Here is an 8,630-nt window from a genome sequence, read left to right as displayed (position 1 = left end):
TTTAATTAAAGAAGCCATGCAGGAAAAAATAGGTTTCTGGATTTTTTTTTTTTTTTTTTACTAAAATACAAAATAGGAGGGCCTACGTGACTCAGTCGGTTAAGCATCAAACTCTTGATTTTAGCTCAGGTCATGATCTCAGGGTCATAAGATCGAGCCCTGCATCAGGCTCTGTGCTGACAGCTCAGAGCCTGCTTGGGATTCTCTCTCTCTGCCCCTCCCCTGCTCATACTCGTTATCTCTCTCTCCTTCTCTCTCAAAATAAATAAATAAAACTTTAAAAAATTAAATAATTAAAATACAAAATAAAACATTTCATCAATTTGAAAATTAGTTATGAAATAAGATTTCTTAGGAAATACAAAAATTTTAGAATATATTTTCATATATATTTTATATAATACATTTTATAATTAATCTAAGAAATGCACACAAAAGTAGATATTTTAGAATATATACATGTTTATTCTGAAGTTTTATTTTTCAGAATGTACGTATGTATATGTATGTGTGTGTGTGTGTGTGTGTGTGTGTGTGTGTGTGTATATATATATATATATATATATATATACATACCTTAAGTTTTTCAAAATTTATAATGAAATTTCATCTTAGCCTTCTATCCCTCAATAATGTATAATACATTGTCAAACTGTTAAACGTTTTTCCTTTGCTTATTTGCTGGTGAACTTAATTATAAGTTCCATTTCATACTCAAAGTCAGATTGAAACAATACATAAAAGGTATATTCACCTTATTTTCCATAATTCTTTCTTTTGCTGAAACTTTGCAATGACTCTCCATTTTATTCAGAATCAAGGGTGCCTGGGTGGCTCAGTCAGTTAAACTTCTGACTCTTGATTTCAGCTCAGGTCATGAGCTCATGGTTTGTGGGTGTGAGTCCCACATGGGGCTCTTTGCTTGGGATCCTCTCTCTCCTTGTCTCTCTCTCTCTCTTAAATAAAAAAAATAAAAATAAAATAAAATAAAATAAAATAAAATAAAATAAAATAAAATAAAATAAACTTAAAAAAAAAGAATCAAAAGTTAAGTTCTTATAATGACCCACGAGGCTTCTACCAATTATTCTCTAGCCACCTACCCTTCAACGCGAAGTCCTAGGGATATTCTCCGGTGACTCCCTCCTCCAGCTACTTCTCTCACCTCATCTTTTATTTATTTTCTTCTCACCCACTTGCTCCATTCAATCTGTCACTGGCTGGAAAGTGCTTCCACCAGGTAATCTTCATGGCTAATCCCCTTCCTTCTTCAAGTCTTCGGTCACGTGTCATTTTCCTAATGAAGCCCATTTTGCAATACCATATTTGAATTAAAACTCATCACTTGCCTGTATTCTGTTCCCCCTTACCTAGTTTCTAATCTCTCCTCTTTTTATTTATAGTAATAATTACTATATGATGTAATTTATTTAGTTATATCTTTAATGAGTAGATGTACTTCTACCCTAGCTAGAATGCAATAGTAAATATATTAAATAATATACTTATGGATTTTCCTAATTTTATTTATTAAGCTTATGATATTAAGCTTATTGGTTTTGCTTATTAAGCTAAATATATCTTCCTCAATTGTTCATCTTCTTCCAACCTGAGGTAATTATTGTTTGTTTTAAAAAATTTGTTTAAATGGGAGGCTCAGTTGGTTAAGTGTCCTACTTGGGCTCCGGTCATGATCTTGTGGTTTGTGGGTTTGAGCCCTACATTGGGCTCTGTGTGGACAGCTTAGAGTCTGGAGCCTGTTTTGGATTCTGTGTCTCCCTCTCTCTCTTCTCCTCCCCTACTCATGCTCTCTCTCTCAAAACTAAAGATTTAAAAAAATAAAAAATAAAGCATGTTTAAAAACATTTTTTAATGTTTATTTATTTTTGAGAGAGAGAGAGACATGGCACAAGTGGGGGAGGAGCAAAGAAAGAGGGAGACACAAAATCTGAAGCAGGCTCTGAGCTGTCCGCACAGAGCCCATCGTGGGGCTCAAACTCACAAACCATGAGACCATGACCCAGGCTCAAGTCGGAAGCTTAACCTATCGAGCCATTCAGGTGCCCTTAAATTTTTTATTATTCATGGGGGTGATGTTTTTTTCAAAATGGGTTCTGAAGTAGTACATAGATAATATGCTTTCTAAATTCATGCATATCTTTAATATAGCCTTACCTTGGCTGGTTACAGCATTTATGGGCTATAGCTCTATTCTTTCTTTAGTCTGTTTTCTTATATCAAGACTGGCAAAGGAGTAACTCAATACTAGTCTGACTTTTTTTTCTTTGTATGAAACTTGCACTTTCTGCCTGGAAGCTTTACAAGACTAATATGAATTTTTGTTGTTTTGATATCTGGAATTTTATCAATATGCATAGGAACATTTGTTTTCTTATAAATCTAGTCCAGAATGTAATGAGATTTCAATCTGCAGAATTGGATTCTCACTAATCTCAAGGAATTTTCTCCTGTATCTTCTGTAATTACTGACTTCTGTTCCATTTTGTTCCATTTTATTTTCTGAATTTATCATCTAAGTTCCTAGCCTTCTCATTTCAGATTTACAGTTCTTTATATTTTGCCCTATGCTTGGAGCTATTTTTTCCATTTCATTTTCCAAGCGACTGACATAGGCCCACTTAATACATTTTTGGTTAATTGGGTAGTTATGTTTTCCTTTGTTTATGACTTCGTATGAGCATTTTTTCTAAACCAAACTTACATTAATTACTTACAACATTGTAAAGAGAAGACAGAATATGCAGCTAATGTGTTTATTTTGCTTTGCTTCTTGAAACTAGATACAATGATGTGAATTTAATGCTTAATAGAATAATAAATAGAGATAATAAATAGGAAGAAATACAATAATAAAAAACTAACATTTTTCAGCATCTCCAAATTGTGAACATTCATGTAGTCCAACTTTTAAGACTGTGACCATTTCCAAAGTATACATGTAAAAAATATACCTATTTCAAAATATGGTGAGGTCCTCATTTTTATGAAAAGAGGAGCCACCAATCTCAATTTCCAAAATGAATTATCTCCTGACATTTTTCAAACTGATGAGTCTAGCGAGGCACATTTTAAAAATGAGGCAGCTGTTAAGTTTAAGAAAATTTCACAAATTAGAATCACTTGGTTATGTCTAATCAGAAAAGTTCTATGCAATACACAGAAGCAGTCCCAGTGGAATTCTGAATACCAAATGTTCCATTGTCATATTTGTATAAAATTTTTATTCCATCCCACAAGATAAATTTGATATATTTTATGATATACCAGTGAAAAATTAAATTATATTTGTTTCCTTTGGAATTTAAAATAAAATGTGATTACTATTTTTAAGAGAATGCAAAAAAATGTGCAGAATATTTTTTCCCTCACCAGTTTATTAAAGAAAGTGTTTAAACTCTTTATACTGAATGACACTGATAAAAAATTTAAAGAACAAAAGTTAGGGCTTATATAATAAAAAATGGAACTCATCCATATGGTTGCTTGTATAAATATAGTGTATTAAATAATTCAAGATACTGTACCCTTATGCATATAATGCTATGGTTTAGTGATGCTTATTGTAAATGATGCAAAAGGCAATATCAGGAGAAGTCATCACAATTCTTGAAAAAACAGAACTCTTTACCCCCTTAGGTTGAATTAATATTATAACCACTGGTGAAGTATAGCATACATATTTTTTAAAATATTCTATTAACAATAGGTTTTTAAACATTTTTTTTCTTTTTTCTTTTTCTTAGCTTTATGACAAGAGCATAGGAAACATAAATTCTTGTTACTGATTTCACCACTACAATATAGCACAGATCAGGGAAAACATGGATGAGGAAGAATGAAATTTATTAACTTCCTGGGTTTGACAAACACATGGTTCTCAGACTGTAAAAATATATAATAGATTATAGTATCCAATTTTTGAATATCCACGAAGATGAATAAAAAGTTTGATGCTTCCTAAGATACTCTTAAAAACTGAGAACAAACTGAGGGTTGATGGCGGGTGGGAGGGACGGGAGGGTGGGTGATGCGTATTGAAGAGGGCACCTTTTGGGATGAGCACTGGGTGTTGTATGGAAACCAATTTGACAATAAATTTAATATATTTAAATTAAAAAAAAGTTTGATGCTTCCAAAAAATGACAGGACATCTTAAAAAATTTATCGTACGGGGTACTACTATTTTACTACCTGATGTTCAATTCTTAGGTTTAATTTTTTTCAGAAGAAAGTGGAGTGCAAGTATGAACGTTGTTCTGAGACTTCATATTATATTAAATAGTTGAAAGCTAGTATTACTTATATAACAAACATTCATAAATCCATTGCTTATGTAATAAATACCATGACATTGCACTTTTTTCGCTTTACTGAACGTATCAAGCAATTGAAAGGAAATCAATCTACAAACAAAGGTCATTACATGGAGGAGGACAAGCTGTCCTCTATCTGCAGTTTTGTGGGGATTTTTTGTTTTTTTAATGTTTATTTTTGAGAGAGAGAGAGACAGAGAGGCTGCAAGCAAGGGAGGAACAGATAGAGACGGGGACGGGGGACCCAAAGTGGGGTCTGTGCTGACAGCAGACAGTCTGATGCAGGGGTTGAACCCACAAACCGTGAGATCATGGCCTGAGCCGAAACCAAGAGCCCGGAGCTTGACTATCTGAGCCACCCAGGAGCTCCTCTATCTCTCCAGTTTGAACTGCAGATGTGAAAAGAAAGTGAACTTTTATTCTCTAGTTAAAGCATGAGTAGCTAAAGGTGAAATGCTTTTCATAGATATCTTCTTGGAAAATGCAGTTAACTTTTATTAATATAATACTTATTGATTGCTGGCTTTCACTTAGGATAGAGTTTGATAAGTACCATTTCCATCCTACCACCACCGCAACCAACAAACTCTGGACAGCCTTCAGATTCATAACTTCTCTTAAATCCATCAGAGAACCAAGGTGACAGGACAATCAACTAACCTTAAACTAAGGAAAGTCAGATACCTTCAAAAGGAAGTAAAATATAAGCCCTTGTTTACCTGACAGTGAATTCCATCAGACACTTGGTGAAGTCAGAAAAAATGGGACATATTTTAAAAATATTGATAATTTAAATAATTTAAATATTGAAAAGAAAAAACCCACTGTTCAATCAGAATTATAAATTCATCAAAAAATCGTACATAGTTGAAGACGGGACTAACCATCAGGCAAAACATTAAGAGGGTATATTGCCAATAGGCCTGCACTATATAATGTTAAAGGAGGTATTTCAGATGGAAGAGTTAATACAAGACAGATCTACCCTATTAATCATGTGCACTGGAACTTATACTACTATTTCTATAAGGTGACTGAATGTTTAAAGCGAAATTAATAATAATGTATTGTGTGTTTGTAGCATGTATAAAAAAGGAAATGTATAGCAATAATAGTACAAAAAAGGAAAAATTGAGTGTACCCTTTTAAGGTCATTATACTGCATGTAGAGCTGACATAATTTTATGTAAAGGTAGAAACTGATTAATAAAGGGTGGATATTTTCAAACCCAGGGCCATTATTTAATGTGGAAAGAAGTCAATGGTGGGGATAATCAAAATAATAAAATTATTAATATCAAATAAGGCACAGAAAGAGGAAAAATGAACAGATGGAACAAATAGAAAACAGCTAGCAAGATGGCAGATTTTAATCCACCCTCAATAATTACTTTGAAGGTAATTCAAAGTACATAAAAGAGTCAATTAAAATCAGAGACTGACATATTGGATATTTTATATATACCAAACTATATGCTGCGTACAATAAAACCACATAAACATAAAGACAGAGATAGGCTAAAAAGTAAAGCATGTCATTGCAAGTAGAAATGGAAAGAAAGCAGTAACAGCTACATTAATGTCACATAAAGTAGACTTCAGAACAAGGACGTTTATGAGTTAAATAATGACATCACAAAATGATAAAGATGACAATTCCCCAAGAAAATATATAATTCCTAAATGTGCATACATCTCATAACAAAGCAAACATGAAGCAACAACTAATAGCACTAAAAGTACTATTACACATCCACAATTATATTTGGAGACATTAATATTCCCCTTTCAATACTTGAATGAACAAAATATAAACAACAATATCAAAGCATTTGGCCTAATTGACATTTATAACCCCTCTTTAGTGAGAACAGAAAATGCACATTGTTTTCAAGTGCAAATGAGATACTCAGAAAGAAAAGCTATATTGTGAGTCATAAAATAAAAAAAAAAAAATGTATATTTAAAAGTCTAGTCATTATAGGTCTATTTGGTCTTACTGAATTGCAGTGAAGTAATAAATATATTGGGGAAATCTTCAAATATTTGAAAACTAGCTCCCTTGTTTAAATTTTTATTCATTCATTCATTCATTAATTCATTCATTCATTTAGAGAGAGAGAGAACAGGGGAGGGAAAGGGGGGGGAGACAGAGAATCCCAACTAGGCTCTGCCCTGTCAGCACAGAGCTGTGAGATCACAACCTGAGCCTAACCCAAGAGTCTGACGCTCAACCAACTGAGCTACTCAGGTACCCTGGAAATTAGCTCCCTTCTAAGTAACCAATGGGTGAAAGAGAAAAACAGAAGAAAAAATTTTTAAAAATTTGAAGAGAATGAACATAAAGGCACAATATATCAAATGTATGGAATACAGCTAACGTAATCTTTAAAAAGAAATGTATAGCATTAAAGACTTACATTATAAAAGAAGAACTTTCTAAAATAAATGAACTATGCTTCTACCTTAATAGGCTGGACAAGGAGCGGCAAATTGATTTCAAAGCAAGAGCAAGGGAGAAAATGAAATACAGGAGCACAAGACACAAAACTGACAAAAGAATAACAAATAAGAAAACTTAATTAAATGAAAAGCCAGTTCTTCAAAAAAAAAATTGGTAAATCTTATCAAGCTCTAAAATCCAAGAAATAATTACAATAGAAGACACAAACAACCAATATAAGGAATAAATGATGGGATAACATTACAGACACTACAAATATTAAAAATATACTTAAATAAAATTACAAAAATCCATGCTCATTACTTTGATAATTTAGGTGAAATACAAAATCTTTGACAGAAACAAACTGCCAAAGCTCACCATAAATAGACTGAATGCCCTGTGTTTAATAAGAAACAGTTAAAAATCTTCCCATATAGGAACTCCAACCACAGATGGATTCAATGGAAAATTGTACTAAACATTTAAGTAGGACATCATATCAATTTTATGGGCACTGTTTCTAAATATAGAAGAAATAACACATTTTAAAAGGCAAGTATTAATCTGCTACCAAAGCTCAATAAAAACATCTTAAGAAATGAAAATTATAGACCCAATATCCCTCATAAACACAAATACAAAAATCCACATCCAAACATTAGCAAATAGAAACCAATAACGTGTAAGATGATATAACATGACCAAGTGAGTTTCATCTCCAAAAAAAAAAAAAAAAGTCAGTTCAATATTCAAAAATCAGTCAAGGTAAAGATACAGGGATTAGCATGGCCCCTGCACAAGGATGACACCCAAATTCAAGAAGCAAATTCAAGAAGAGTTTTTTGCTGAATGCTGTGGATCAGGATACAGTGTCAGGCATGGAAGTCACTGTCCACATTTGAGAAGGACAGAATTACCACCAGGACATTGAAGGCCCCCAATCCTCTGTCCCTAAGCCTACTTTTTTTTTTCCTACTAAAATATTTTTTCTTTTACTTCTAAAAAAAAAAACTCAAGGTGATTCACTTCATTGACAAAGATGCAAAACCACATGATCATATCAGCAGATAAAGAAACATTTCTTTAACAAAATTCATATATATTTATTCATGCAAACTAGAAATGGAAGTGAGTGTCCTCAACCTGATAGAGAGATCTATAATAAACCTAACATACACATCAGGTAACATACATACTGTGTTTAATAATGAACAAAGAATAAAACCACATCAATAGGACAAGAAAAAATAAAACCAATTTTGTTCACAGCTAACATGACAGTCTTGATAAAATACCAAAATTCTACCAAAAAATTTGATTAGAACTAAGTGAACATAGTAAGGTCACATAATATCAATATACAAAAATCAATTGTATCCTTAAAGACTAGAAATGAAAAGCCGTAAATTAAGATAAAAATATCACTACTTTTAATAGCATGAAAAGACATATAAATCACCTAAAATCTTGCAAAATATGTGTAAGATCTGTATGCTGAAAACTACAAAATACTGATGAAACAAATAAAAAAATAACTAAACAATGTGAGTGGTATTCCTGTGTCACAGATTGAAAGATCCAATAATGCAATTCCAATCAAACCCTACCAAGCTTTTCTTGAAAGAAATCAACAAAGTCTAACTTTATGTAAATGTAGATTATAAATTTATACAAAAAGGATAAGGAACTATAATAAGGAAAACAAGTTTAAGAAAGAACAAAGTAAGCTTACTAGCACTACCTACTCTCTAGACCTATTATAATGATAAAATAGTGAGGATGGAATGGAATTGAAGTCATGGGCTATATAGATCAGTGAAAGTAAAAAGAGGGCTCAGAAAAAGATGCTT

The 8,630-nt window shown here is 32.3% G+C and overlaps 1 non-coding gene across 1 annotated transcript; it reads left to right on the top strand.

Annotated features, from left to right (window-relative positions):
- Positions 1 to 7,520: 7,520 nt before the first annotated feature.
- Positions 7,521 to 7,624, top strand: LOC123581968. The gene has a single exon (XR_006704117.1). It is a non-coding gene; the product is annotated as a U6 spliceosomal RNA (small nuclear RNA).
- The last annotated feature ends 1,006 nt before the right edge of the window (positions 7,625 to 8,630 follow it).

The sequence above is a fragment of the Leopardus geoffroyi genome, chromosome A1 (genome assembly GCF_018350155.1).
Source record: "Leopardus geoffroyi isolate Oge1 chromosome A1, O.geoffroyi_Oge1_pat1.0, whole genome shotgun sequence".
Classification (NCBI taxonomy): Eukaryota; Metazoa; Chordata; class Mammalia; order Carnivora; family Felidae; genus Leopardus; species Leopardus geoffroyi.
The sequence above is the reverse complement of the archived record's forward strand: the minus strand, read 5'-3'. Positions and strand labels throughout refer to the sequence as shown.